Genomic DNA, 26,748 nt, shown 5'->3' on the forward strand with positions numbered 1-26,748 from the left:
TCATGTGGCAAGAGGCTGCCTGAAAAGGAAGGCAAGCAGAACTGAGAAACAGAGTCAGAGTCCAGATATATAAATATTTGGACCAAATTCCTGGGTGGCATGCCTGCAACACTGAAGAAGACGTTCCAATTATGAAAGGCAATGACTTGTTTGCTTTGCATTAGCTGCAATGAGTTGGAGTTATGTCACATGCAACCAAGGATACTGACCAATAGCCCCATTTGTCCGATGGGCTGGTCCAAGGCTCCCTGTCCTTGACTTCTGCCTATACTGGACGCCCCTGGACTCTGTACTTTTTGTTGTTTTTAATTGATAAATGTTTAATTTTTAAAAACCTGTCAACTAGTCTCCTGTAATTCAACTAATCTCATATGTAGGTATATACATTTTATTGTAATGTGGGATTCTTATAATGTGGATTGGGACCTCTAAAGCCCCAGAGACCCTTAAAATGTCCCTCCTCCCCATTACTTTCTTGATCTGTCACCACTGACTTTATAATGGGCCTATATACAATATCATCTGTAATGGGACCCTCCACCCTGTATACCTTGCCACCTGCCATCATCCCAGTACAAACATTCACGTGCACATGAATCACCTTAGGGATCTTACAAAATGCAATAGGCCTGAGATTGTTCATTTTTAACAGGTTCCCAGGTGCTCCCCTCTACTTCTGGTCCATGCTTAGAGTGCTGTGTGTCAGTAAACTCATTATTCTCAGGTTTGACGCCTTCAGTTTGTACTCTTCCTTGAGTCCCAAAGGCCCAGAACATGCAGTGAGTTGTGCTTTTATTAATCCAGGAGCTTTAATTGGGCAAGCTTTGAAACTGACAAGTGGCATGAGCCACTTGGCCAATGACAACCTGGTTAACAGCCTACCATCCCTATTTTTAAAGTCAAAATAATTGTATGCACCCAACATAAAAAGTCAAATAGTGCTAAAAGGTTTATTTTAAAAAGGGGCACTTCCGGGCTGCCTGGGTGGCTCAGTCAGTTAAGCGTCTAACTTTGGCTCAGGTCATGATCTCACAGTTTGTGTGTTCGAGCCCCGCATCGGGCTCTGCACTGATAGCTCAGACCTTGGACCCTGCTTCGGGTTCTGAGTCTTCCTCTCTCTGTCCCTTCCCCTCTCTCACTCTGTCTCTCTCTCTAAAATAAATAAACATCAAAAAAATAAATAAATAAAAATAAATAAAAAATACAAAACGGCACTTTCTTGTGCCTCCCCACCTCCCACCGGCTCCCAACCACTCTCCGTTGTTTCAGCTGTTCCTTCAGATATTTCACTCCATGTTTCTAAATAATATGCATACATTCATTCTTGATAAGTGAATTTTAAACACTATCTATTGACTTCCTTGGATGATTCAATAATTTTAGCTTGCTTACACTCTTCTGGACCTCCCTTCCTCCCATTCCAAATGGATATTTGTGTTTTTATTGTAGTTAAGTAGATATGAATCACTCGTGAGCCAAGTAGCAAACTGTGATCACATTCCCTTTCTTATATATATATTTTGTTAATCATTACCTCTTTCCGTTGTTGTTAGTTTCCTTCAAACTCATGGATAGGTCTTCTCATTCTATAACTAAGATTTTCCACAGGGTCAGATAATCTCTTGATTCCTTGGGTTTTTTTGTTTTTTGCTTTTTGTGTTTTGCTTTTTTGCCTGGAGCTTCCCCCCAAGACTCTTTATCCACTTCTGTCCCTTCATCCAGTTCAATTGGAACCACTTGCCCTCTGGACTTCCCTTACCTGTTGTCCCTGCCATCATCCTAGATGCCCTTTGGATCTCTCCTATCTTGTATCTCCTGTTTTCTGGAGCTCATACCTTTCTCTTTGTTTATTTGCTTTTGTTTTCAGCAGAACATACATTCAAATAGCTCCTAGAAAGCCTGAGAGGTAATAATTCTGGAATTTTGTGATTCTTGAAATACTTCTAACATTGGTTGGGAGTCTGGCCTAGTAGAAATTTCTGGGTTGAAAATCATTTTCTTTTTTTTTTTTAATTTTTTTTTAACATGTATTCATTTTTGAGAGTGAGAGAGACAGAGCACAAGTGGAGGAGGGGCAGAGAGAGAGGGAGACACAGAATCAGAAGCAGGCTCCAGGCTCCTAGGTGTCAGCTCAGAGCCCAACGCGGGGCTCAAACTCATGGACTGCAAGATCATGACCTGAGCGAAAGTCGGACGCTTAACCGACTGAGCCAGCCAGGCACCCCGAAAATCATTTTCATATGGAATATCGAAAGCACGACTGCATTGTCTTCTCACTTCCAATGCTGCTTTTGCAAACTCCATGCTATTCTTATAACAGATCCTTTGTGTGTGATCTGATTTTTTTTTTTTTTTTTTTACCCTCCCTGGAAGCTTTTAGTGTCTTCTTTCTATCCTTAGAGTTTTACATGTAACTGTGCTGTACCTTGGTGTGGGCCTTTAAAAAACTTTTTTTTTTTTTTTTTTTTTTAGATTTATTCTACTGGTTTCTTTCTTCCTGGAGACCTATGAATGTTGTACTTTGACCTCTCCGCCACCTACCCTAAGGCTATCTCTGCAACTGGGTCAGTTTTCCCAGCTGCTGAGCACTAGCCTCTCTGGTCTGTTCTGAGGGAGGGAGCTGAGCAGCAGGGAGTTGAATGACAGCCCTGTGAACCCTGTGCTGTCCATGCTGTGCCCTGTAGTTACAGAGATCAGGTCCATCAGTCAGAAAACTCCAGGGCACCTTCGATAAATAGTTTGTGTGAGTGGTCCTGCTAAAGCCATTCAGCGCACAACCTACACACCTCTACCGGGTGATCCTGAGAGCCATGCTCCCCAAACTGTGTTCCATGGGATTCTGGTGCCACAGGATGCTCCTCACAAAAAGGACGTCGTAGTTAAACCAGCCTGTGAAGGCTGCCTTCTCTACATGCCTCGCTTGGAGATTCTCAGTGGAAATCTGCATGCTAACGGTTCTAAAGTCTTAGAATAAAGTAACATGATTGACTTCATTTAATCTCTTCTTTCCCCAACTACTTTACCATTTGAATCATGTTAATTCAAGAAAAGTTAGTAATATGTCACAGAATACTGAACTTTAGCAAATGTCATTGCTAAACTCCATGAGAGCAGAAACTGTCAGTTTATTTTCTGCAGTGGGCCCGGGGCCTAATACAGTGCCCAGGACATAACAGGCCCCTGAAAATGATCTGTTGAGTAAACTAACGAGTCAGTGAATGATCGATGCTTTCACAAGTCCCTGATCTCCTTCGTTCTCTCTATATTTACAAAAAGTGAGGTCCCCTTAGTGCATTACTTATGCCATTTTGCTAACATTGAATTCTGTGCTGTGGTCAGTTGTCTTTTCCAAATGATAGGTTTTTCAGGATGCAGTGAGATTTTAGATATTGAAATTTGTTCCCTCTGTGCACAGGGCTGGACTAGCACAACTGTTTCCCATTAACACAGGCGCTCTGAGGCCTCCCTCCGCTCCGTGGTTTGGGCTGGAGAAGAAACACAGGCAAGCCCTTCCCAGCGGTTTTCATGTGGTTGGCAAAGAGCTAACACCACAGCCTTGGGAAAGGAAGGGCTTACAGCTCTTCTGACTCTACTCTCTGATCCTGGGCGTTTGGGCAATAACGAAGCTCGTGATCCCCTTCTCGGGAGCTGTCAGGCTCAGCCTGCATGTCCTCCTTTGGAAAAGAAAGGGCACCAAGAAAGGGAGTGAAAATGTCTGGGAAATGTCAAGATTTTGAAAGTGTAGGATTTAGGGAGCTGAGGTGAGAGAGTGAGGATATCCTAATTTCTTTAAAAAAAAATTTTTTTTTAATGTCTATTTATTGTTGAGAGAGAAAGAGAGAGAGAGACAGAATGTGAGTGGGGAGGGGCAGAGAGAGGGAGAGACAGAGACAGAGACAGAATCTGAAGCAGGCTCCAGGCTCCGAGTTGTCAGCACAGAGCCCAATGTGGGGTTCGAGCTCACAAACCACGAGATCATGATCCAGGTGCCCCAAGAGTATCCTACTTTCTATTATCTTCAAGTGCAGGAATTAGCAAACTACATCCTGAAACCAAACCCAGCCCACTCCCTGTTTTTATACTGTCCATGGGCTGAGCTTCATTGAAAAAAAAAAATTAAAAGAATAATATTTTATGCAAATTATATGAAATTCAACTTTCATTTTCAAAGAATATATACATATCTCATTACCTATCAGCATTAACAGATGAATGTTTGCAATAGATTTTGATGATAGAAGACATTGACTTTGGAAAAAGATTTTTTTTACGCTTTTTTATTTAAACAATCTCTGTACCAAACGTGGGGCTCAAACTCACGACCCCAAGATCAAGAGCCACACGCTCTACCAACTGAGCCATCCAGGTGCCCCAGAAAACACTGACTTTGAAACCCAATTAGGTGAAATGTTATTCCTCAAAAACAAAATTTATTCTTCTCATTAAGAGACCTGTATTATAAAAAATATATATACTCTATTATGATTATTGTGTTTAAATGTTATTACTAAAAATCTCATTAGAAATGTGTTATCTTTGGCTTTTTAAGTACCTATACAATAGCCTCAATTTTGTCTCTTGTCTGCAAAGCCTAAACTATTTACTGTCTGACCCTTTACAGAAAAAGTTTGCTGATCTTGCTCAAGTGGATTATCTACTGCGTTGGAATGACTTAAGCTGCCATATGTGGCTGGGGAGAAGGGAGTTTAAATGGATTCATCTAGTAGTCATTCAGTCAACAAGTTCTAATGTGAGCCTCCTATGTGCTGGGCCCTGAATATACGATTGGTGGACAAAGCTGCCATGGTCCCTGCCCTCAGGGAGCTTATAGTCCAGACTCAGAGCACTGGAAATTCACCAGCCTGCGTGTGCATGTCTGTAAGGATATGCTAAGTCAGTGACCCCTGACAGCTTTAACGTCTCAACTTGTCAGTAGGTCACCTTGGCCAGGGCACAGCTGCCCAGAAGTGCTCTGTTGAGAAGTTCTGGAAGGGTGTATAAGGAAGGCAGGATCAGGTGAACACCACGAGACTAGTGAGGGAGAAGCCAAGTCCGGGAAAGTCAACCAGGATAGGGTTGCCCTGTCATATTGGTTCAGGCAAGAGGCCAGAGAGCCAAAAGCAGAGATGGCTTCAGAGCTACTCATAGACTTAATCCTGCCTGCCTAGGTCCCAAAGAGCCTGAAGAACCCTGCAAGCTATTCTTGCAGAGAAGCCTGGCAAAGAACATGGAAAGAACATGGGCTTTGGGGCCACGTGAACCTCATCTGGAGTCCTGGTTCTGCCACTCAGTAGCAACTCTGTCATCTGAACTTGGCAAGTCACAACTTCTATGTACCAAAGTAACCTTACATGTAAAGTGAATGTAGTAATTGATCTATTTAAAAATATGTAAAGAGGAAAGTAAAAGTCCTCATCTTCACCAGTCAAATCCCCCTCCTCAGACATGCATTATTAATATTTTGGTTCAAACACTTCCAGACTTTTCCCTAGGTTTATACTGCACAGATATATATGTATACACATGCATCTATTTACAAGCCAAATATTCCTGTACATACTGGTCTATAACTTGATTTATTTCTGTTCAACAATCAATCATAGGGGTGCCTGGGTGGCTCAGTCGGTTAAGCAATTGATTCTTGATCCCAGCTCAGGTCATGATCTCATGGTTTGTGGGATTGAGCCCTGTGAGGGGCCCTGAGCTGACAGAGCAGAGCCTGCTTGGGATTCTCCCTCTCCCTCTCTCTACCCCTCCCCAGCTTGCACATGCACACGTGTGGGCTCTCTCTCAAAATAAAACATCTATTATATACATCACTTTAGGTCCATACATATAAAATATGACTCTTTATACCAACTCCATAGTGCTCCTTCATATAGCTAGGTGGCAATTAACACAACCTACTGATGGAAATTTGGTCAGTTCTACTGATGTTTTTCTGTTATCAAACGTGCTGCAACTGACGGGGATACTTATGAATCTATGTTATTGCTTCTGTAGGAGAGAGTCTTGAAAGTAGAATTGCTGGGTCAAAAAGTACACATGTGGAAAGTACACACATTAGATTCTAACAAATCACCTACTTCCCAGAGGTGTGCCCTTTGCACTTGGACTTGCAGTCGATAATATCACGTGCTTACACATATCCTTATAAGCACCGGGTTCCATTAATTTTTTAGTCTTTGTATTTCCTTGACAACAGTAAAGTTGAACATCTTCTTATGTTTATTGGCCATCTGCCTTTCTTCTGTGAATTCTTTGTTTATATTCCTTGCCTATTTTTCTATTTGGATGTTTGAGCTGTTCTTCCCGGTAGGCATTTTTTTGTACATTAAGTGTCTGTTGGCAGAAAGAAAGGACATTGTGTTTTGCAGCTCAGTTAAATGTCTTGAATATCTTACCCAGGTCTACTATTTGGCTTTAAACTTTATGCTGTTTTTCATCATGTAGGAGTTTTAAATGTTTCAGTATTCAAACGTGTATTTTTTTTTTTTTCTGGTTTCTGGGTTTCCTGTCTTGCTTAAGAAGTCATCCTACCCTGATGTTACATAATTGGTCTCCTTTGTTATCTTATCATCTTTTTAAGGCTTCATTTATTTATATTCATATTGTTAATATTTTAGGAATTTCTATTTGGAGTAGATGAGGAATGTATGTTGATGATGTGTCTCTGAGGTTTTTCTTCTCTCATCACTTTGAATGCATTCAGGGACCCATAATTTTTTTGAGCCAAAAAGGCCTGTGTGCTGTGTGTTCCTATAAATGTACTCATTCCGAAGAACAATTCCACAACTTGTTAATACAAATGTTAATACTGGTTATTTCTGTGTGATGGGATTAAAGATGCTTTTAATTGTTCTGTCTTGTCATATGTATTTTCTTGTTGTTTGTTTTTTTTTTTACAATTTTTTTTTTTTTTTTTTGGTAAGTAGGCTCCACACCCAATGTGGGGCTTGAACTTAAGACCCTGAGATGGAGAGTCACATGCTTTACCAACCGAGCCAGCCAGGTGCCCCTCATTTCCTCTATACCTAGCATAGAGCCGGATCAGAGGTAAAAGTGTGGGGCTTAATTGGTTAAATTTCTCCACCGGCCCCCAGTATTCATGTGGACCTAAAGACAACAGCTTGGCTCATTGAAAAGGACATTTTCCCTAGTCAGAAATTTTATTCCCTGCCCCCCCCCCTTTCTCCCACAGCGGGTATGCCACACATGTTGAGAACGTGAATAAAGGCAAAACAAATTTGCATTCCAGGCTAACTCACGAATAAACATGTTTGTTAGTACCGTTGCTAAATAGTCAGTGTTCGAGAATGATTTGAGACCAAGGGGTTTACTCCCCACTATCCCAATTGTTAATTTGGATAGGGTTTCATACCTTTTCGGGAGCTTCTCCATTCCTAAGCTACTGACACATGTAAATGTGTTTGCCATAGTACTAAATGGCTTGTGTGGTTTTTAAAGATCTAGTTTCTGCCCTATGGTATTTCTTTTCCCTTCCTTGCTCTCTTGGTTGCCTTCAGTGTTTTTGTCAGTCATCAGTATGTCTATCTCTAACAGACCAACCCCTGCTAATCAATTGTTTGTCATCTGTGGTATGCCAGGAAGCCAGAAAACCAAGCCATATTCTCATTATACGTAAACTAAAGAAACCCAGGCTCCAGGAGAAGATCTTCGAGGGCTTTTCTCCACGTAAAGAACATGAGATAGACTGACAGAGTAATTTCTTTTGATTACCCAGAACTGTTTGGGGATTTTTCTTCCTGGTTGGCACATTGCTAAAAGCATTGGTTGCACTTTACAGATTAGGAAACGGATGCCAATGAGACAAGGTGACTCAGTCAAGGTCACATGGTAGCTGAGTGGCAGAAGAAGTCCTAAAACCTGAGGGAGCTTCCTCACCTCCATGGCCCTGTCAGGTTCAGACTTGTACTTTTTTTTTTTTTTTTATAAAGCAAAAAAAATTTTTTAAGTTTGTTTTCAGAGAGTAGAGAGAGAGAGACAGAGCACATGAGTGGGGGAAGGGCAAAGAGAGCAAGGGAGAGAGAGAATCCCAAGCAGGCTCTGCACTGCTTGTGCAGAGCCCAGTGTGGGGCTTGAACCCACAAACCGTGAGATCATGACCTGAGCTGAGGTCAAGGGCCAGCCACATAATCAACTGAGCCACCCAGGGGTCCCTTGTACATGCTTTCTTCGATGAGCCAAGTGGCAGGAGCCTGGTTGGGGCAGACCTCACCATTGCCTCTTCTGTGTTTCTTGCCAGAAGTGTGGGCCCACTGCAGACCTCTGTTTCTCTGGGAGATTTAACCAAACCCACTACCCACCTGGACCCCTTTTGCTAATATGGAGCCTGGTAAATTGCTGTGTTTACATCCAGAGGGCTAGTTTATTGCTGCTCGGCACCGGAGAGGATTGTTCAATCTTATCTTCTCTGGATAGTGATGTACTGAGGGCTGCTCAGTTCTGACCTAGATTGCAAATTAGCCGCAAAACACCTAGTCCTGAGTACACATGCACACACGCACACCCATACACACACTTCTCAGGGAAATTAAGCCAACTGCAACTCACTGACACATCCTTTCCTCAACAGGCCGACTCCTTCCCAGAAGGCTGTGAGCTGGGCCAAGGCAAACTGGCAGAGCAGCAAGGTCCCGGGGCGCTGTGTTTATTGAGCCAGGACCATTTCCCGGAGCTGGATGCTTGCCTCCTGTCCCATATGCCTCAATCTCCTATCTTTCGTGCAAGGAGAAGGCTGGCTGAGAGGACCCAGAGGAGAGAGAGAGTGGGCATCGGGCTGAGGTACAAAGAATAAAGGTCAGCTTTCAAACCACTACATGTTTCAAACCCTGAGTTCAGAGAACAAAGACCCTGTAAAATGGTGGAACTGGAGTCTTTCTCTGTTAGAAATTCCACAGTGGTTGCTTTGGTTGGTGGAGGTCTAATGAACTGCTCCAGCCCCCATGGCTCTGAATCTGCCCACTGCCCTCGTCAGAAGCCTTTGATGGCTCCCAACAGTCTGGCCCCATAATGTCCAAACTATCATTCAAGACCTTTTATGGATTGGCCACGGTTTTACCGCCCTCTCAGCCCAGAATCACCCTCTTTCTGCTCTCAGCCTTTGCAGTCTTATCTGTACCCCTCCTAATACACTTATCACTTCCCACTGCACACTATACTTATTTTTATGGGTCTTATCATCCCTACTGGTCTAGTCTATGAGCTCCTTAAGGGCAGGGTCTATGCTTATCTTTGTACCCGGAGTCCTTAAAACAGTACAGGATGTCATGGGGTGTTCAATAAAATTTGTTGAATTAAACCAGGAACTCTCCTACAGGGCTGAGTTCACTCTGAGAGAAACAGGACATCCAGTGTCTCATCCACTGTCCCAGGAGCAGGAAGGACACCTCCAACCCGGCTTGCATAGAGAGCATTTGAGATAGAAACCTCAAGGGCCTGTGGCCCAGCCCTTGCATTTCAGAGATAGGGAGACTCAGACCCAAGCACTGGCTTAAGAACAGTGGATGTTTTCATTTCATTTACAGCTGAGAGAGCTGAAGGATCTCCCAGCGGAAGCTGCTTTCCTAAAGCCAGACAGGTAGAAGTCATCAGACATACTGATGACTGATTTCCTAAAGCCAGACAGGTAGAGCTGGGATTTAAACCTGGGAATGCCTGACTCCACAGCCATTTTCTGTTGTGAAGGCCCCTCTCCCCCCAGCCCCGGAAAATTCGGTTTTCCTGCTGTTTCCCAGAAAAGGGCTCTGGCTAGCCAAGGCCAGGGAGGGTTCGGACACTGAGGCAGGCAGCATTTGGCTCCAGTCCAGCCTGAGCTCCGTGGCTGGAGAAGCTATTTATGAATTCTGCCCGTCCCAGGTCTGGCAGCGCAGCTACCTCAGCTGGGTCTTTTCACAGAAGACCCGTCAGGCAGGTAGCAGAACATCACACAGAGCCTTTGTCTACAGGACACAGTGTTTTCCCCTGAGAAGTTTGCGTTGGCCCCGCTGGTGGGGGCAAGGGACGTAGAGGCCTCCAGCCTTCTGCCCGCAGGGCACTGCTCCAAGGGGGCAAAGCTTGTGGCTCCCGAAAGTGAAAAGGTCAGAGGGAAGGAAAGGGAACTTGAGAGGAACCCAAGTAGAAACTCAGGAGAGGAACAGTCCGGGTGGTACTCAGGACAGTGGATTAGGAACTGCACAAGAGTAAATCGGGTTTTACATTGCCAGGCCGCAGAGGGCAGGGGAAACAGTTCAGGCTAATAGGTCACTGGGGGCCAAATCCTGCCCCTTGCTGCTTGTGAGGTCTCAGGCAATTTTTTGATCTTTCCAAGCCTCAACTTCCTTATCTGTCGTGTGAGGGAATTATAAAAATATCTTGCTGGGTGTGGTGAGGACCAGACACCTGGGAGGGTGCCAGGCACAGTAGTCACTCAACAAATGGTGGGGTCTTTATGAAATTTTGTAAACATTCCCTCAGTTTCCAGATTTAGGAGCTAATAAAGGACGGGGCTGCAGAGAACACCCGGGTAATGGTGTCAGATGACTGTTGACTGAGAAAAGGAAACGAAATCACCATGAATAGACCCACATTTAGAGGAACTCTGTCCCAGAAACAGTTGGGGGGAAGACGATCTGCTTCTAATCAGGGAGCAGCCAAAGGAAGAACTGTGGAATTTAGAGTCGTTGACCCATAAATGTTTTAAAGTCGGCATGTGTATGTGTGCGTGGGGTGTATGTGTATGTGTGATATTTGTATGTATTGTGTGGTCTGTACATGTGTGTGGTACACTGTGTGCAGTGTGTGTGTGTGTGTGTGTGTGTGATATGTGTATATGTGTGTGATGTATATATATGTTGTATGGTGTGTGTGTGTGTGTGGTAAGTGGATGTGTTGTATGATAACGTGGATGTGCTGTGTGGTGTGTGTGTGGGGGGGTGTATGTGTGTGGTTTATTGTGGGCGGTGTGTGTATCATCTCTCACAGTAAGATTTCGTCCTCTTTCTGGAGGCCTTGTAGTTCACCTTCACGAATGCTGAATAGCAAAGGAAGGAAAGAAACTTATTACATAAACGCTTGGTCCCTTAGCCTACGCTTTTTGTTTAACTTTCCCAAAGGCTCCCAGGCCAGGAACATGAGGCTCAGAAGGGCCACTTGTCTAAGCTCAAACCATCTGGTTTGTGGCAGAGGCCAACCCTGGAGCCCATCTGCCTGAGAATAATGGTAGGTTCTGTTGACCTGACTCCTGAAAGAAGCACCCCTCAAATGCAAATGGAGCCAGGGTTTTGTTCTTGGGTCTGATCTTCAGGCAGCTTTCTTGTGGCATGTCACCTAAATACCTGAGCTCTGCTCTGGCTCCAAGGCCCGCCACTTCCTGCGCCGCACTTCACCACCTTGGGTTTATTTTTGTCGGCTCTTCCTCTGAGCCGATCCTCACCCCGGTGAAGCAGGCTCAGTGAGAACAGAAACAGCTTGGGGTGCTGGGTCTGGCCCCTGGGCTGGGGCAGAAACAGCAATCCTGCCTCAGCCCGTCAGGCCAGAGGGTTCCTGAGACAGCTGGAGTGTTATTCTGCACGTTCTGCCTGGAATCCAGCGTGGCTGGGTCCCTGGAGAGTTCCAGCTTTCTGCCATTCCCGGAGGCCCCTACAAACTGCCACGGTTTCCCTCCTCAGCATGGCCTCAGCAAAGTCAGGCTTCAGCTGCAGGCACTGACAAAGTCAGCCTTCAGCTGCAGGCACTGAAGGCTGCTTGTTGTAGTTTATTGTCCTGAGCAAGTCCCTGCAGACCCAGCGAATGACAGGCAGGCATCTGCTGGGCTAAACCAGGAAGTGAGACTCCCACTGATAGCTTCAGACATGCTCTTGTACAGAAAACCAAAATGGTACTAGTTTCTTTGTTCCTTCACCAAAGAATCTATTGTCAAGCACCTACTAAGTGTCTGATGCAGAGGTGGGTTTTTTGTCCTTCTGGAACCTACAGTCCAGTGGGGAGCCATTGTGAAAAGAAAGAGCTGAGCCTGGGAGAGGGCCATAAGACCAGAGGAGCGTATCCTGGGAGTGGTATCTTGTGGCCCCCCTTGGATACTAGGGCGCACACACTGTCCGGTGGTGTCTGGGGAAAGCCCTTCCATGGAACAAGTTCCAACTCATCTCTGGCTTTGTTGCCTGCAGCTCTGGGCCACTGCTTTTTATGACATCTTCCCTGTGTTATGCCTGCAAAATTTTTATAGAGCTTCCTGTACCTGGGATGCAGAAAGCACATGTAGCCTTAATACTTCCCCAGGGATTGTGCAAGAGCTCAAGACCTTCACAGGTAGTACTTAATGTGCTCCCTGGCCTCTAGTATTCCCTGGGAAAGCTTGCTGTCAGGGCGGTTACTGACTCCAACACCTTTGAAAGTGAGCTAGAGCCAGCACTTTTTTTCTCTGAGATAGGGGATTCTCCCAGAGGGTAATAATGCCTGTGGGAATGACTTTGGTCCTTTGAAAAGAGGCATTTGCTCTTAAGGTCACGTGGTCATGCTTAGTAAAATCTTACTGCCTTCAAAGAGGCTGTGTAATTTGCAAAAAAAAACCCAGCCCCATTGCCAGTATTGAGGCACGGGTGAAGACGTGAAGGTTATATTGGAAAATTCTCAAGGAGAGGGTGTTGCGCAAAGTATAGGCTTTAATACATACCTGAAGAGGAAGAGAAGGAAGAACTTTTCCACCAGCAGGAAGCCCCAAGAGCATCCAATAGAAGCTGTGCAATTATGTAAACTTCTTTTTTATTTTTTAATTTTTTTTTTTTACATTTATTTATTTTTGAGACAGAGAGAGACAGGGCATGGACAGGGGAGGGTCAGAGAGAGAGAGGGAGACACAGAATCTGAAACAGGCTCCAGGCTCTGAGCTGTCAGCACAGAGCCCAACGCGGGGCTTGAACTCACAAACCATGAGATCATGACCTGAGCCGAAGCCAGACGCTCAACTGACTGATCCACCCAGGCGCCCCCTTAATTTCCTTTTTTTGACACTGCAAATTCTGTAAAAGAAATCATATCCATATAATTTGTTGCAAAATGTGAATTATTGACACTGAACTAACTGTGTACTGTTTGGACAGGGTCCCTTAAATTTTCTGACATTTTTTTTGTATGGGTGTGTTTTTTTTAAGTTCTTATGAGAAAGGGAAGGGAGGGTAAATGAACCACTGGGTGTCTGGGTATAATTTGAAGGTTCCTCCATCTAGATTAGCAATCTCCTCTTGATTATTCTCTGTTATATATAGTGGTGCTGTGAGAAGGGGGAAAGTATTTTTCAATATATTGGAGTTCTGCATTGCTTTTTTGGTAATTAATAATCAAGGCTACAAAATTTTTTTCTAAATAGAAAAGAGAAATTTTATAAGAAGACGGTATTAACCTAATCATCATGTAAGCACTCTGGATGAAGGAGTCTATAAAATTTTGTTTTATGATAACTTCTTCTCTTAGATTCTTCATTCATGAAGGGGGGAAGGGAGTAGGGAGGTGAGGGCAGAAAGAAGGGTTTCTCTTAAAAGACATTAGTTGTGTTTTATAAATAGTGTAACTTGCTTAAATTCCTTATGTGACATTAACATTTGTTAGCTAGTGTTTGTATTGAATAGGGTCTATGACTGACACAACTTTGCAGTGTTGGTTCCATCCTGTTCTAGTGCCTAGACATTTACCTTATCTCTTCAAAGGAGTCTTTTCTTTAAAAAATTGAGGTACGGTTGATGCGTAATGTTACCTTAGTTTCAGGGGTACAACATAATGATCTAACAGTTCTATATGCTATGCTGTGCTCATCATAGTGTAGCTACTGTCTGTCACCATATACCGCTATTACGATACCATTGACTATATTCCCTGTGCTATACCTCTCATCCCTGTGACTTATTCATTCCATAACTGGAAGCTTGTATGTCCCACTTCCAAAGGATTCTCAAGAGACGATGGCTTACTGGCATAGCAGGTACTGTCTAGTCTCCTGGATAAAAATATGCAAAATCATAGAAAAGCACTATATGCAGGATCTTAGGCCATCAGCCAGCCCAGAGATCATAGTGGTTAGATCACAGCCCAGAAAGAATCTGGGAGGCCTTTTGTGTTCTACACTTTCAGAGCAGTCAGAAGACCTATGGTCACACAGCCACACAATCCAGTAATAGAACAAGGATTGAAATTCAGGCCTCTTGCCTTCTAGCTTAGGTCCCATTCTACTATATAAGTACTTTCTTATATTATGTAAAAAGAGTGCCATGGTCAAGTAAGTTCAGTAAACATTGGGCTAAAGAGAATTAAATAGACTAATTTATGATAGGATTTCTCAGAGCCTTTAAAACACCATTTTTTATGGGGCGCCTGGGTGGCGCAGTCGGTTAAGCGTCCGACTTCAGCCAGGTCACGATCTCGCGGTCCGTGAGTTCGAGCCCCGCGTCAGGCTCTGGGCTGATGGCTCGGAGCCTGGAGCCTGTTTCCGATTCTGTGTCTCCCTCTCTCTCTGCCCCTCCCCCGTTCATGCTCTGTCTCTCTCTGTCCCAAAAATAAATAAAAAACGTTGAAAAAAAAATTTAAAAAAAACAAACAAAAAAAACAAACACCATTTTTTATAGCGATCCTCCAAGAGGGGAGATGATAAGTAGTTTTCCCCAGTTAAGTTTATCCTAGAACCCTTCTGTGATAGAACATCTGCAGAGCATATTTTTTTTCAACGTTTTTTTTTTTTTTTTTTTTTTTTTTTAATTTATTTTTGGGACAGAGAGAGACAGAGCATGAACGGGGGAGGGGCAGAGAGACAGGGAGACACAGAGTCGGAAACAGGCTCCAGGCTCCGAGCCATCAGCCCAGAGCCTGACGCGGGGCTCGAACTCACGGACCGCGAGATCGTGACCTGGCCGAAGTCGGACGCTTAACCGACTGTGCCACCCAGGCGCCCCTGCAGAGCATATTTTGAGAGACACTATGTACTGCTTTGTCTCTTAGATAAGTTTGAGGTTTTTTAAAAGATACATTCATGGTTATTGGAGCTATGACTTTCGGAAATGTTAGGAGGTTCAGTTTATAACTCTGGCCCATAGAGGTCAACATAATGGAAGGTAGCTACCATGTCTGACTAGAATGACTACTGGGATGTCCCAAGATGACATTCCGTCTCTTTTTAGGACTATTGCTATCCTAAAAACCAATTTTGTTTCCTTTTGCTTCCCTGTTGTGGTTGCTTTGAAGGTGCTTTGATTCTGTACCTGGTTTGACATATAGAGGAAAGTTGGTACTTCTTGGTGGAATACCACTCTGTATATGGGCCCAAACATAATAATATACTGTATTCCAGAAGTTCTTGATCTTCTCTGGGACATGACTGTTTCAGGGGTCTCTTAAAAAAAGTTATAGACCCCCTGGGCTGAAAATGCATATTCATAATAAAATTTTAGGGTGGACTTCTTATACCCTTTGAAGCTCATCAGTAAATCACTGACCTAGATTCATTGCTCTCAAAAAGAACTTTATAAAACAAAATGCACACACACATACACAACACAAGAAATGGTAGTGGTAAGACTTTAGGTTGCCCCCTCAGGAGTAATTTTTTTTCTTTCTTTTGAATTCTTGGTTCTTGATGCCTTGATATCTACTATTTCCTGTTTCGATGCTGACTTTGTCAGTCGTGCCATAGGGCTGCCAATCATGTTGCTTTAAATGCAGGGTTTGGGGATTTCCTGGAACTGCTTTAAAATGTCAGTCCTTGTTTTTCTTTCTGGAAACTGCCCTTTTTGGAAAGAGACAGAGAGAGACAGAGAGAGGGAGGAAAGCGAAGACTGAGGGCAAGACATATGCAGAGAAGAACCATACAGAATAAAGGAAGGCAGCTGCGTATTGTAGGAAGAGGTACTACGACTGGCTATAACTTGCCTGGAGACAGACCTCTTCCCCTCTCTAGGCTTCAGTTTTTACATTACTATGCAAACAAGTGGACCCAGCGAGGCCATCTCCCGGGATTTTCTTCTGCTTCTGACCTTCCATGAAGCTAACTTCATTTTTAATATAAACATCTAATAATACAAAACAATATCTCCCTTGGCTTGCTCCTCACCTCTTCTTATTTTCCACTACTTTTATTTTGTTTTGCCCAAGATAGAGGTTTGATTGCTTCCTTTCCTTAACTTCCTTTTCTATGTGTGTCTCCATCTACCCAGTACTGACCTCTTGGGCCACCCTCCACTCCTTTCCCTGCAGATCAGGTTCTCTTAATCACAATCCATGATCATTCATTCCTTTTGTGTGTGTGTGGGTTTGTTTTTTTTTTTTTTTCCAGTACAAAGAATCTCTCATTTCCACACCAGGCCCCCTGGGCTCTACTGCCTCTTAGGAGTTGAGCAGAAACTATTGCAGCACAGATAGGATGGGGGCATATAGGCATCTTCTGTGAGCTCAGTGCTCACTGGAGAGAAGAGGATGAACTCTGAGAAGTGTGCAGCCTAGGATCCTGTGTTCCAGAAGAATGCAAATAAAGCCCCTGGCGACACAATTCAGAAGCGCTTCTCTTCTCTGACTCAACATAATTAATTCGATGGAGGGTGTGGCAGTTGTAGGAAGTACTGGAAAAGCATCTGCTTGCATGGTCTTGTGATTGCAAAATTCTGAGGAGCTGAAGTTTTTATAGGCTTAAAACTCAGGCCAGGTATGGGAGATGTGTTGAAAATATATGGGCTTTTTGGGAAAAGATGATCTATTGGAGTTCCTGAATCTGAATTTAGTTTGTTTCTACACCCTAAGATGGCAGGAGTGATTTGGTGGTGGAAACAAAGATAAATGTACCAAGAAAACCTCTCGAAACTTGAAATGGGGAAGTAAAACCATATCAGCTTTTCTTGGTACTATTTAAAAATATTGCATCTACTTCTTTGTGGCATGCTGCCCATTAGTCTATGTTTTTTAGTCTAGGAAAGATATTCTTAAAAAATGCCCCCATCAACAGCTTCTAAATATCATTCTAAGCCTCCCTACCACCACTCCCCCTCCTCCCTCACTTCCAGGACCTTAAATGAACTCCACAGATAGCAGGAGGCTCTGGGGACCAAAATTGGCTCAGATATTTAACTTTTATTCAAGAGACTCAAAGTTGAGTGGCAGAAAGAATCTAGTCAAGGCCTGGGTACCAGAAGGTCTGGACTCCCCTGTCAATGTTGCCCAGCCCATGCAAGGGACACTGAGACCTCATTGGTACTCTGGCTCTACTACTGACTAGCTGTGTGGCTTTGGGCAACTCACTAAACTTCTCTGGGTCTCTGTTTCTGTTTGCAAAATGAAAGGTTTGGACTAGGGATCCCCCACATTTCCTTTATCATGAAAGTCCTATGATTACCAGTTACCGGCTCAAGCCCCATTTTCCTCATATTTAAAGCCAGGAGAGTAATATCTGCTTGTCCACGTCACAGGGAGGGGGCAAAAATATATGTGAAAGTGCTCACAGAGCCCTAAAACACAACACAGATGTTGGTTATCATCATTATCAGAATTCTTTATGCAACTCTCCCCTCAGAGTGTGTTCCATGTCTTTTATCATTTCTGCTAAAGAGCAGTTCAGTGCCTTATAGGAATTCTTAAAATTCAGTCCTTGGTTTGACGAACTAGGAGGCAGAAGTCAGCTCAGGTAGATGTTGTGGCAAATGGCAGCGGTATCTGAAAATTCTTCTTCAGGAAGTGGGCTAAGGCTTCCCTCAGTCCCCAGAGAGAGACTGACTCTTTTTGATCTTATTCAAGGGCAGGAACAGTGCTTACTGACAAACTTGTGTCCTCAAATGGGGCTTTGCCCAAAGAATGAAAAGGCCTTGGAAGTTCCAAGGACAATAATAGTAATTTGAGGTGCTTATCTTTTGCCTAACATCTATGTATTTCCAAGTCATTTACTCACAATAACTCATTAGTGCTTCCAACAAGACTTGAGCCTTCAGTCTTGCCTTTGTGAAGGTAGGAGGTGAGGTTATCTGAGCTTTGCATTTAGAGAGAGCCCCTGGGGCGAGAGTGACAGTTCCTCTATCCACACCTGGCGATGAATTCTTCCCTGTCACCAGTGGCAAACCCTCACACCCCTGGTCCGCCACTACCAGCACTGCAATGGTGCCATCTCAGTGCCTTGCCCAGTGTCATGGTGTCAAAACTGGAATGACTCCTTAAAGACTCCCTGCAGGGGCCAACTCCTTTTACAGTGCAAGACTGAGGCGTTCAATCCACCCAGAGAGAGGAAGTGAAACACCCGAGGCAGCACAGCTAGCTAGAGATAGTCAATAACCCATCTTAAGAGGCAACACCTAGAAACTGTCCTCCACCCTAACCCCCATACACCTTAACAAATTAAACATTCTTTGTGTCCCTCCAGGTATCAATAGTGCTTAAACCTGGGGGTATGGGGAAGAAGAGAGACACGGTGTACCTCTCTGATCACACAGCACTGGTTCTGTTGCCACCTCTGAATGGCTTTCTCATTCCAGGCAACAGTGGTGGCCCCTCCTCGCCTAAACTGGAATGGGTCATTTTTTTTTTTTTAATTTTTAAAAAAATGTTTATTTTTGAAAGAGAGGGAGAGGCAGACAGAGGGAGACACAGAATCTGAAGCAGGCTCCAGGCTCTGAGCTGTCAGTACAGATCCCGATGTGGGGCTCAAACTCGTGAACTGTGAGATCATGATCTGAGCCGAAGTTGGACGCCCAACTGACTGAGCCCCCCAGGTGGCCCTGGAATGGGTCATTCTTAAAGGAAATAGAAGTTGAACTCCCGTGATTCTGGAGAGAATGAGTTAAGATGAAGGGTTTTCCCCTTTTCTCTCGTCCAACAGCTAAATTAACACAAGCCCACAAGCACAGGGCTTTAGGAAACAGAAAGTCAGGTTGTGAGCAATTATAATGTGAAATGAAAGTGTATACACTGTGGCCCAGAAGCCTGGGCAGCTCTATGCTTCAGACACTACTTACCCTACGGTAGAATGTAATGCCTTTTGCCAAGAACACAGCTGGGTCAGCTCTGTGCTTTTCACAGAACAGTCACACAATAAATATTTGTGGATTGATTTGATGGACAAAAATTCCTAGCACTTGGATACTTTTCCATTTTTCAGGTTATTCTTCTTTAACGTTTAGCAAAGGTGCACGTGGCCAGTGTTTAATACATCTGGAAGGAATGTTGATGATAGTGGCTGTCGTCTATATTTCCCAAACTGGTTTCTAAGTAACACTGATTAAATTAATTAGTGGGAGAAAAATTAAATAAGTTGGAGAAGTGCTACTTGGCTTCTTACTCTGGGCTCTCAAGATTCTCAAGGCTCATTAGCTCATTAAAAATACTGAGAAGAGTTGGGCTCCCCCCAAAACCAGCTTTAACTTCGTTAAAACAATTTCTTTCTGGGTTGATATGATTATAGAATAGTCCCTCCCACATATTTCTCATGATATCCATTAAAGTTCCACAAAATTCATGTTCTTTCGAAAATACCTTGCTAACCACTAACTGAACTCGATTTCTGAATTTTACTGGTGAAAAAAGAGGTCCTGAGAGGGGTTGAAGTTCTTATAGGTAGTTAGTAGGGGAACTAGGACTAGAATCCCATTTCTTATTGCTTGGTCCAAACTAGAATCCCATTTCTTATTGCTAGGGCCATTCTCTAGGGTGGGTGCTGGGATGCCAAACATCATATCTAGGGATGATGGGTAAAAAGGATGTGAACATTTTACTGCACAATGCATTCTTTTGGGGTAATTTGCTAAAAAGATATAGGTTGTTTCAGATGCTTTTAAAAGTGGGTGATCACATCCTACTCTTTTGTTATCTCATTGATCTTGGGGTGCTTGTTCACTGTGGCCTGGGTATGCGATAGGTGTTTAATAAATATATTAAATGAATCAGTAAATTAAAGAACCCAGCAGAAGCCCAAGGAGGTTGGTGGCAGGGAGGAAGAAGAGTCACGAGCTGAAAAGGAGTGAGAAAAGGAAAGATGTGGAGAAAGAGGGGGATGGGTGAAGCAAAGGAGCCAGCAGTTACTGCTCAGTGGAGGACGGATGAACCCTGGCAGAGAAGAGAAACGAGACAGCTGCAGGTGATGGAGAACATGAAACAAAACAAAACTGAGTGACCGGGAAGCTTTGTTTTTAAAAAGTAAAAGTGACTCATAAGGCTAATTCAGATGCTGGACAAGCCAAGACGCTCTTGTCCAGGAACGTGGGGATGAGCACAAAATGCTGAGAACCTTTGTGAACTCAGATCGAGGAATTTTTATTGCACCAGTACAGTAAACATGCAAGACATCTTCTTAAGACCTACAATGGTAACACATGAGCAAGATGTGAACTTGCCTTCAACAAAGTGACAGTTTAATGGGGGAGAAGAGCTAGGACAGGGACGCAGGTAGCACAATGCCAGGCCGAATGTTTCAATGTCCCCAGAGGTACAACAAGTCATTAGTGTGAGGAATCAGGAGACAGGAAACTCATATCAAGTCATGAGGCTGAAGAAGGCCTGTGTGGGAGAGCCAAGAGGGATGGATAGGATTGTACCAGGTAGAGGTGGGGGATAAGAGAGGTGCTTCGAGGTGATACCATAAAGAAGCCTCAGGAGGTGGGGAAGCATATGGAACCGCGAGAGGTCAAAGTACTTTCCAGCCAAAGGGGCGTGTGGCCTGTGAAGGTGTGGAGACATGGCCAGAATGTCTTAAAGCCACACTCTGGGGCCCTAAATGCCTGGTTGAGGTAGTGATGCTCCAGGTGGGCCACGGAAAGCTAAGGAAGGTTTTGTTGTTGTTGCCGTTGTTCAGAGAAGTTAATACTATTAGAGATGATTCCCAGGCAGGGTGACTGGCAGATAGAGGTAAGTCAGGTGAAGGAGCTTGCTGGGGGGGTGGGGGGTGGGGGGGTGGAGGGGGCAGTTTGTGCTGCTGAAAGGCCGCATAGACCATTCATTGAGGTGTTGCACATTAGACAATCGTAAAATCTGGCCAGAGATAATGGCTGAGTTCTTTCCTGAGAGCACAAAGACAGCAGAAGGTTCTGGTCATTACCTCCGGGGAGAGGGAAGGAGGAAGAATGAAAGCACGAGATAAGCCAAAGAGAATGCAGCCAAGGAGGAAAGACTCAGAGACCAGCTGCCTGGGGTGCAAGTTTCAAGAAAGAAGTTATAGCGAAGTTTGAGAACCCCAGCCTTGCAGCGGGAATGCGGGAGTTTGAATCCCAGAGGCCTGACTAGTCATGATTCGCACAGGGACTTCAAAGAGGTTTTGAGTCTGTTTGTTTCCTCATCTGTGACATGGGAATGATTTCTATCTTCAAGGGATGAGAGCTTTCACGGAGATAAAATTCTTACTGTGCACACTGGGAGCCAAGGAGTGTACAGGACCAGCGGGAGAAGCATCTGTAGAGATTAAGGGTATTCAACCGAGGAGCCTCTGCAAATGGAGGCAGGGCCCTCAGGAAGCCCAACATTCAGGCGAGATTGCTGACTACCCTGTAAGAGGAAAGGGTGAGCGGGTCAAGGCAGCCTCAGCCTAGTCCTCACCCCAGAGCACTGCCTTTTCGCCTACGCTTCCATCTGGCGGCGCCTCCCAACCTCCCGCCTCCAGCTTCCCGCCCGGCTCCCACTGTCCCAGGAGTCAGGTGCGCATGCGCCCTCCGGAGCCCCAGCCCGGCTTTCCACGTTTCACTTCCCTCCCTTTTCCTCTTCTGCTCCCGCTCCACCGCCGCGATTGGCCAGCGGACCTCCTCGCTTTGACCAATAAACGCCGCTCTCTCGCCCCCGTGTTACTGGGTAGAACAAAACAAAAACAAACAGAGCGAGAGGGGGCAGAGACGCTCCGAGGCGGCGGCAGAGGCTGAGCAGCGGGGTTTGGGCCGGCGGACAGAGGACCTGGGCAAGCGGCGGCAGCGGCCCGAGGGGTCAGTACCAGCGGGGCGGCTCGCACTCCCGGGACGACTGCGTCCTCTCCCTCAGCTCCGTGTCCTCTTGAGGCAGCCGCACGTTGGGAGGGGGAGGGGGCGTGAGGCCGCGGCCGAGTCCCGGCCGGGTGGGCGAGGGTCCGGCCTCCTCTTCGGAGCCCCGCAAGTAGGGCCGCGGCCGCCCCAACGCCCGGGCGGCGGAGGGCGGGCCCCTGTTCCCTCCTTCTGGGCCCGGGCCCGGAGCGCGGTGGCGCGGGCCCGCCCCCTCCTGCATCCCCTCCCGCGTAGCGGGGTGCGCGGGGCGCTCGCCAGCGAGGGACTACTCCTCATCCTCGAGAAGGCCGAGTTTTCATTTTTATTTTGAGGGGAGGGCGTTGGGAGACGTCTTTCTGGCTTGACTGAAATCCTGTGAGGAAGGTTCGCGCCTTCCCCAACCCCCCCCCCCCCCCGGCGTCCCTTGGGGGGCCCCCCTGAAGACGCGGTCCCCCGCTCGGCGATCACCGACCCTGGCCCTCGGCCCGCAACCCGGAGCCCAGGCCCGTCCCGCTGCGGTCCAGCAGCCCCTGGGGCCTGCCTGGACTAGGGCCCGCGGGGTCCCGGCCTGCACCCGCGGCGGAGAGGAGGGCCAGCCGCTGCGGGAGGGGCCGCTGGGAGGCGGACACGTGCCCGCCTCCCCGGCCCTGCGCGGACTTGGGGCAAAGGGGCGCTTTTTTAGTTCAAGTGAAAATCTCCCAGGGAAAACAAAGACAGGAAGGGAGCCCTCTTTCTGTGAAGCGCAGGCCGAGTCTGCTGCATTTGTCAGTTCGGTTCTGCAATGTACACGAGAAGGGGTCCCCCGCCCCCCCACTCCGCTGGAGCTTCAAAAACTAACTGCAGAAGTCAGTATCTCCTGTTCGTATGCCCTTGTGAGAACTGGTTATGGAACCAGCAACTGTGCAGGATCTACAATGAGTAAAATGATCAAAAATGCGGCTTCGTGTGGAAGACAAAAAAAAAAAAAAAAAAAAAAGAGTCACCGCCTGTTTTGTATTTTTTCTGCTAAGTTTTACGATTTGGGCATTCTTACTAATGTGAGGCTTTTTAGAAACCTTCATATACTCTTCTAAAAAGGGAGCACTGCAGATGTGTTCTGAGTTTAATTATTCGTATTTGTGCCATTAACCTTCCTTCATTATAGGTTTCTTAAATTCCTTACAATCTCAGCAGGGATCTTTGAATTATATTTTATTTTATTTTTATTTTTTTTTCTGTTGTAGTAATGAGAAAGGGAAAATAGTTTCTGGGAGTGCGAAAATACAGGACACTTTGATATTTTCTGCAGTGCTTGCTTTTGCATCATTGTGGTTGAATACTTTTAGCTGATTTTAAGTTGCTAATTAGCTGTGATTGTGGCCCTGGAATGAATACAAATAATTTTCTGGTTAGCATATGGCCTAAACTTGACTCCAGAAAATGTCAGAGTGGTTTGTGGGGTGTATTTCAGGGAACAGATTTTGGGCCAGGGGGGGAGGTGAGGCTCTGTCTTTTAGGGAATGTCTTGGCAATTGAATACTTCTGAGTATATTTTTCTGTAAAACTATTGAAGAAATGAAAATTGTTTAATGCTAGCCTTGGTTTTGCTCAACTTATATGTAGAGTTTTGTTTTTTTATTCAAAATTAGTTTTATTGTTTAGTATGAAGGATGTGGCTTTTGGAGTTTTTGCTTTATATTTTTGTTAACTTTGGGGCAAAAATCTTAAGGATTGTTAAGTAAACTGGAAAAAAGCTCCACGAATTGAAGAGAGGAAAAACATGCAATGTATTTTTATCCTTCTCTAAATTCTTAAAATGTCTGTGTTGCTATCAAGTGTGACTGAGTTCTTGATTGCGTTACCATTGCCTAAAGACACAGACAACATTTTTTTTTGGGTTAGGATTACTTAATAAAAACAAATATGGTAAGTTATAGATGATAGTCATTACCTAATAATTTTCTTTGACTAACTGAATGTCTTCTGTGTAATAGTTTAAATAAATATTATTTTTAGTGTTTGGAAAGTAGTGTTTAAAGTAGTATCTTTAAATACTGTGTTTTAATAAGCTTCTGTCTGTTAGCCCCAAAGACTTTAATAAGTCTGTGTTTTAATAAGCTTCTGTCTGTTAGCCCTAAAAAAGAATCTTCTTGTGATATATTAAAATCTTATATTGAACTTGTGCAAGCAGTACTGGATTGAAAAGGTCTGGTTTCTAATTCTGGTTCTTCCATTGAGCAGCTGTCTCTCTCTGGACAGATTAACTACCTTCTCTGAATTTGGTTGTGTGCAAAATGGAAACCTCAAAGTTCTGAGAAGTACATGAAATGATGCATGTGAAATTCTCTGTGAATTATAAAAGGCTTTATAAATATTAGTTATAATAATTTCCTTTAGTAGCAAGGTTCTGCAGAAAGTGTCCTGTCAATGATCATACTTGCATCAAGTATGAAAAAGACTTCCTAATGTAATCCTATTAAAAAGCTCGTACACACATCATAGGACATTTTCACTTTTCTGTGTCATGTAACCCATATACTGAAGTGAGATATGACAAATTTTAAGACACGTAGAACAGTATATGTTTAGGTTTACAAACTATTTTTGTTCATATATTTATATGTATCTCTATATACATATCTTTAAGGTTCATTTTCCCCCTTAAATCCAGAGTTGTTGGAAATTATGATATTAGAAAGATCATTATGTAGAATCTGTTTATTCTGAATAGAATTAGAGAGCGATCACCCCATTTTCTTCTGAAGCAATATAGCATCTTAGTAGCCTAAGGATTATGCCATATTCAGAAGTTTACCATTTTAGCATTAAGGTGTGTTTATTCTTGTTTTACAAAATAATACCCTTTTCTGGAGCAAAGGGGCTACAAACTTTTGAGATGTTAAAACGATATATTGAGGAATTTAAAAGTCAGTTGAGGGGTGCCTCACTGGCTCAGTTCAGTGCAGCATGCAACTCTTGATCTTGGAATCCTGAGTTTGAGCCCCATGTTGGGGGAAAAGTTCACTTAAAAAAAAGTTGAGTCCCAGGAGGCATCATATATTATTATCTTAAAATGAGATCTTATAGTAGGTTATTTGAGAAAGACTTTCCTTTAATTAGTTTATTAGTCTTTTTCATTAATTTGTGCATATCTTAAAGCACACTGCTCGTGAAATGATTATAAATGACTGGAAGGGCTTATATCTAACTTACATGATTTGAACAGATCAATGCTTAAGTACTATAAACCACTATTTGAAAAATAGTTACAGAGAGATTCTAAAATCATATTTGGTTATACCTTCTGGTAATAGTTTTCATGAAATATATTTTGCTAGTCTTTCATGTAACATTAGATTTATATCACTAAGTTAAAGGTAACTGGTTTCAACACCTTACAGCATTAATAATTTTTAAGTCATTTTGAAGCTAAGGTCTAAAATACTGAGTTGCTACTACCATTGTACTTACTCCTTTTTTAAATAGTCAAGTTTTTTAAAAAATTATTTTATTTATTCTTGAGAGATAGTGAGAGAATGTGTGTGAGCAGGGGAAGGGCAGAGAAAGGGAAAGAGAGAACCCCAAGCAGGCTCCACACCGTCAGTGTGGAACCCGACATGGGGCTTAGACTCACAAACTGTGGGATCATGACCTGAGCTGAAATCAAGAGCCTGATGCTTAAAAAAAAAAAAAAAAAGAGCCTGAGCTTAAGCTGCTTAACTGACTGAGCCACCCAGGCGCCCCTAGGCACATTTTTTTTTTTTTTTTTTTAAGGAGAATAGGAGGGGTGCACCTGGCTGGCTCAGTAGGGCATGTGACTCTCTCTTTTTTTTTTTTTTTAATTTTTTTTTAAATATTTTTATTTATTTTTGAGACAGAGCATGAGCAAGGGAGGGGCAGAGAGAGAGGGAGACACAGAATCTGAAGCAGGCTCCAGGCTCTGAGCTGTCAGCACAGAGCCCCACGCGGGGCTTGAACCCATGGACTGTGAGATCATGACTTGAGCCGAAGTCGGATGCCCAACCAACTGAGCCACAGGCACCCCTAGAGGATGTGACTCTTGATCTCAGGGTTGTAAGTTTGAGCCCCAGTGGGTCTGTAGAAATTTCTTTAAAATCTTTAAAAATTTTTAAAAATAAGAATGGGGTTTTCAGATTATGAAAATACTCTTTTTTCTTTAAAAAATTTTTTAAAGGTTTATTCATTTTTCAGAGACAGAGACAGTGGGGGGGGGGCAGAGAGAGAGGGAGACACAGAATCTGCAGCAGGCTCCAGGTTCAGAGCTGTCAGCACAGAGCCCAATGTAAGGCTCGAACTCATGGATGGTGAGATCATGACCGGAGCTGAAGTCAGACGCTTAACCAACTGAGCCACCTAGGTGCCCTGATTATGAAAATACTCTTATTATAATTATAGAAAACACCATTAAAAATTTCTCCCAAAGTCTTATAATGCTAATTATAGACACCTGGGTGATGAAATGTCAGCTGTATCTGCCTTCAGATGTGTTGTGGTGTGATAACAGAATCCTGTGATATGCTTGATTAACCAAAACTGTTGCTTGCGTTTTGTAGTAGTTCTCAATTCATTGGTAGTGAACTATACAATATTATGTACATCAGATTAATTATGAGGACTGGTAGTCCTGAAAAATTTGGAGTATGTATATGCTGCTTTAACTTGAAATAACCATGTATAGCAAATACATCTTCAAGTTAGAGGGGTGCTTTGGCACATTCAGAAGCATGGAGGGTTATTTTGGACACAGATACACTTGTCAGGAAGATTGAAACCAAATGTTAATTGTGGTAAACTGTTT

The 26,748-nt window shown here is 44.0% G+C and overlaps 1 protein-coding gene across 3 annotated transcripts in view; it reads left to right on the forward strand.

Annotated features, from left to right (window-relative positions):
- The first annotated feature begins 21,762 nt into the window (after window positions 1-21,762).
- Window positions 21,763-26,748, forward strand: part of PDCD4 (programmed cell death 4) — a 28,075-nt gene continuing 23,089 nt past the window's right edge. For all 3 annotated transcript variants that reach the window (XM_058697755.1, XM_058697756.1, XM_058697757.1), the window contains exon 1: window positions 21,763-21,917. The gene's annotated coding sequence lies outside the window, so the exon portion shown is untranslated. The remainder of the gene's footprint in view (window positions 21,918-26,748) is intronic.

This window comes from Neofelis nebulosa, chromosome 13 (assembly GCF_028018385.1).
Source record: "Neofelis nebulosa isolate mNeoNeb1 chromosome 13, mNeoNeb1.pri, whole genome shotgun sequence".
NCBI lineage: Eukaryota > Metazoa > Chordata > Mammalia > Carnivora > Felidae > Neofelis > Neofelis nebulosa.